This window comes from Podarcis muralis, chromosome W (assembly GCF_964188315.1).
Source record: "Podarcis muralis chromosome W, rPodMur119.hap1.1, whole genome shotgun sequence".
Lineage (NCBI taxonomy): Eukaryota > Metazoa > Chordata > Lepidosauria > Squamata > Lacertidae > Podarcis > Podarcis muralis.
Window position 1 is genome coordinate 811,470 of NC_135674.1, and position 5,000 is coordinate 816,469.

General features: G+C 32.5%; 1 protein-coding gene across 1 annotated transcript in view; it reads left to right on the forward strand.

Annotated features, from left to right (window-relative positions):
- Positions 1 to 5,000, forward strand: part of LOC114590225 (spectrin alpha chain, non-erythrocytic 1-like) — a 109,294-nt gene that overhangs the window by 46,079 nt on the left and 58,215 nt on the right. The gene's annotated exons all lie outside the window — the stretch shown is intronic.

The following is a 5,000-nucleotide window of genomic DNA, read 5'->3' on the forward strand; positions in this document are numbered from 1 at the left end:
TCATTAATTAATCGTTAATCGGTTCATTTGATTGGTTTCCTATTAATGAATCAATGGGGAAAGAGAGGATTCGGCCGAGGTGGGTCCCCAGATTAATTAATCGTTCATTAATTAACCGTACTATTCATCGTTCATTAATTAACCGTTTATCGGTTCATTTGATTGGTTTCCTGTTAATTAATCAATGGGGAAAAAGAGGATTCGGCCGAGGTGGGTCCCCAGATTAATTCATCGTTCATTAATTAATCGTTTATCGGTTCATTTGATTGGTTTCCTGTTAATTAATCAATGGGGAAAGAGAGGATCCGGTGGGTCCCCAGATTAATTCATCGTTCATTAATTAATCGTTTATCGGTTCGTTTGATTGGTTTCCTGTTAATTAATCAATGGGAAAAGAGAGGATTCGGCCGAGGTGGGTCCCCAGATTAATTAATCGTTCATTAATTAACCGTTTATTGGTTCATTTGATTGGTTCCCTATTAATTAATCAATGGGGAAAGAGAGGATTCGGCCGAGGTGGGTCCCCAAATTAATTAATCGTTCATTAATTAATTGTTTATCGGTTCATTTGATTGGTTTTCTGTTAATTAATTAATGGGGAAAGAGAGGATTCGGCTGAAGTGGGTCCCAAAACCAGCTTTTTTCGCCTTAAAAATTGCAATTTTTTCCCGTTTGCGAAAAAAGGAATTGCAGAATTGCAATGGGATTTATTTGGATTTTTGCTGCAGATTTTCCATTTGCCAAAAAATAATTTGCATTTGCATTCCATTTGCAAAAAAAATTGCATTTGCAAAAAAAGATTGCATTTGCATTCCATTTGCAAAAAAAAAGATTGCATTTCCATTCCATTTGCAAAAAAAAAAGCATTTGCATTCCATTTGCAAAAAAAGATTGCCTTTGCATTGCATTTGCAAAAAAAAGATTGCATTCGCAAAAAGAAAGATTGCATATGCATTCCATTTGCAAAACAAAGATTGCATTTGCAAAAAAAATTGCATTTGCATTGCATTTGCAAAAAAGAAAGATTGCCCTTGCATTCCATTTGCAAATCTACTTGCAGTTTTTCCATTTGCAAAAAAAAAAAAAAAAAAAAAAAATAGCACAATTGCAATTGGATTTATTCAGATCCCATGGCAAATTTTGCATTTGCAAAAAAAGCAATATCACAGTTGCAATTGGATTTATTCAGATTCCGTTGCAAATCTAGTTGCTAATTTTCCATTTGCAAAAATAAATAAATAGCATAGTTGAAATTGGAATTTTTCAGGTCCTGTTGCAAATCTAGTTGCAGATTTTCCATTTGCAAAAGAAACTGATAGCACAGTTGCAATTGGATTTCTTCAGGTCCTGTTGCAAATTTTCCATTTGCCAAAAAAGAAGCAATAGCAGAGTTGTAACTGGCATTATTTTTGTGCCGTTGCAAATCGAGTTGGTGCTCAAAATTTGCAGATTTTGCATTTGCAAAAAAAAAAGCAATAGCACAGTTGCAATTGGATTTATTCAGGTCCCGTTGCAAATTTTGCATTTGCAAAAAAAGCAATATCACAGTTGCAAATGGAATTATTCTGGTCCTGTTGCAAATCTAGTTGCAAATTTTCCATTTGCAAAAAAAAAAAAAAATAGCATAGTTGAAATTGGAATTACTCTGGTCCTGTTGCAAATCTAGTTGCAGATTTTCCATTTGCAAAACAATTAAATAGCATAGTTGAAATTGGAATTATTCTGGTCCTGTTGCAAATCTAGTTGCAAATTTTTCATTTGCAAAAAAAATAAATAGCATAGTTGAAATTGGAATTATTCTGGTCCTGTTGCAAATCTAGTTGCACATTTTCCATTTGCAAAAAAAATAAATAGCATAGTTGAAATTGGAATTTTTCAGGTCCTGTTGCAAATCTAGTTGCACATTTTCCATTTGCTAAAAAAATAAATAGCACAGTTGCAAGTGGATTTATTTTCCATTTGCCAAAAAAGAAGCAATAGCAGAGTTGTAATTTGGATTATTTTTGTGCTGTTGCAAATCGAGTTGGTGCTCAAAATTTGTAGACTTTGCATTTGCAAAAAAAAGCAATATCACAGTTGCAGTTGGATTTATTCCGATTCCATTGCAAAGTTTGCATTTGCAAAAAAAGCAATATCACAGTTGCAATTGGAATTATTCTGGTCCTGTTGCAAATCTAGTTGCACATTTTCCATTTGCAAAAAAAAAGAAATAGCATAGTTGAAATTGGAATTACTCTGGTCCTGTTGCAAATCTAGTTGCAGATTTTCCATTTGCAAAACAATTCCAGTCCCATTGCAAATGCAGCTGGTGTTCGAAATTTGCAGACGTTGCATTTGCAAAGAATGCAATAGCGCAGTTGCAATTGCAATTGGAATTTTTCAAGTCCCGTTGCAAATCTACTTGCAGACTTTCCAGTTGCAAAATAAATTGCACAATTGCAATTGGAGTTATTCAGGTCCTGTTGCAAATCTAGATGCAAGTTTTCCATTTGCAAAAGAAACTGATAGCACAGTTGCAATTGGATTTATTCAGGTCCTGTTGCAAATTTTCCATTTGCAAAAAAAGAAGCAATAGCAGAGTTGTAATTGGAATTATTTTGGTGCCGTTGCAAATCGAGTTGGTGCTCAAAATTTGCAGATTTTGCATTTGCAAACAAAAGCAATAGCACAGTTGCAATTGGAATTATTCTGGTCCTGTTGCAAATCTAGTTGCAATTTTTCCATTTGCAAAACAATTAAGTAGCCCAGTTGCAATTGGAATTATTCAGGTCCTGTTGCAAATCTAGATGCACATTTTTTATTTGCAAAATAAATAAATAGCATAGTTGAAATTGGAATTTTTCAGGTCCTGTTGCAAATCTAGTTGCACATTTTCCATTTGCAAAAAAAAAAGAAATAGCATAGTTGAAATTGGAATTACTCTGGTCCTGCTGCAAATCTAGTTGCAGATTTTCCATTTGCAAAACAATTAAATAGCATAGTTGAAATTGGAATTATTCTGGTCCTGTTGCAAATCAAGTTGCAATTTTCCATTTGCTAAAAAAATAAATAGCACAGCTGCAATTGGACTTATTCAGGTCCTGTTGCAAATCTAGTTGCACATTTTCCATTTGCAAAAAATAAATAAATAGCATAGTTGAAATTGGGATTATTTTTGTGCCATTGCAAATCCAGTTGGTGCTCAAAATTGGCAGACTTTGCATTTGCAAACAAAAGCAATAGCACAGTTGCACTTGGATTTATTCAGATTCCGTTGCAAAGTTTGCATTTGCCAAAAAAGCAATATCACAGTTGCAATTGGAATTATTCTGGTCCTGTTGCAAATCTAGTTGCACGTTTTTCATTTGCAAAAAATAAATAAATAGCACAGTTGCAATTGGAGTTATTCAGGTCCTGTTGCAAATCTAGTTGCAGATTTTCCATTTGCAAAACAATTCCAGTCCCATTGCAAATGCAGTTGGTGTTCGAAATTTGCAGACGTTGCATTTGCAAAGAATGCAATAGCGCAGTTGCATTTGCAATTTTTCAAGTCCCGTTGCAAATCGACTTGCAGACTTTCCAGTTTCAAAATAAATTGCACAATTGCAATTGGAGTTATTCAGGTCCTGTTGCAAATCTAGATGCAATTCAGCTTCCATTGCAAGTCTATTTGCAGACTTTCCATTTGCAAAAAAAAAAGCCATAGTATAGTTGCAATTGGAAATATTCAGATTCCGTTGCAAATTTTGCATTTGCAAAAAAAGCAATATCACAGTTGCAATTGGAGTTATTCAGGTCCTGTTGCAAATCTAGATGCAAGTTTTCCATTTGCAAAAGAAACTGATAGCACAGTTGCAATTGGATTTATTCAGGTCCCGTTGCAAATTTTCCATTTGCAAAAAAAGAAGCAATAGCAGAGTTGTAATTGGAATTATTTTGGTGCTGTTGCAAATCCAGTTGGTGCTCAAAATTTGCAGATTTTGCATTTGCAAACAAAAGCAATAGCACAGTTGCAATTGGATTTATTCAGATTCCGTTGCAAAGTTTGCTTTTGCAAAAAAAGCGATATCACAGTTGCAATTGGAATTATTCAGATCCCGTTGCAAATTTTCCGTTTGCAGAAAAGAGCAATAGCACAGTTGCAATTGGACTTACTCCGATTCCGTCGCAAATTATCCGTTTGCAAAAAAAAAGGAATTGTATAGTTGCAATTAGAGTTATTCAGGTTGCAATTGCGAATCCGGTTGTTGCAATTGGATTTATTCCGTTCCCGTTGCAAATCTGGTTCGTGTTCAAAACTTGCAGATTTTGCATTTGCAAAAAAGGCAGTAGCACAGTTGCAATGGGATTTCTTCAGATTCCGTTGCAAATCTAGTTGCAATTTTTCCATTTGCAAAATAAATAGCACAGTTGCAATTGGAGTTATTCAGGTCCTGTTGCAAATTTTTCATTTGCCAAAAAAATAAAAATAGTAGAGTTGCAATTGGAATTATTCCAGCTGCGTTGCAAATCCTGTGGGTTTTCAAAATTTGCAGATTTTGCATTTGCAAAAAAAAAATAATGCAATAGTCCGGTTGTTGCAATTCGAATTATTCCGATTGCCAAAAAAATAATAATTCAATAGTACAATTGCAATTCTACTTATTCACTTTATTATATTATATATATTATTATACATTTTATATTATATATTTTATATTTTTATATTATATTATATTATATTATATTATATTATATTATATTATATTATATTATATTATTATATAATATAATATTGCATTATATTGCATTATATTATTATATTATATTATATTATATTATATTATATTATATTATATTATATTGCAATTTTGCAAATCCGGTTGTTGCAATTCGAATTATTCCGGTTGCCCAAAAAAATAATAATTCAATAGTACAATTGCAATTCTACTTATTCACTTTATTATATTATATATTATATATTTTTATTTTTTATTATATATTTATTATATATTGTATTATATTGTATGATATAATATTGC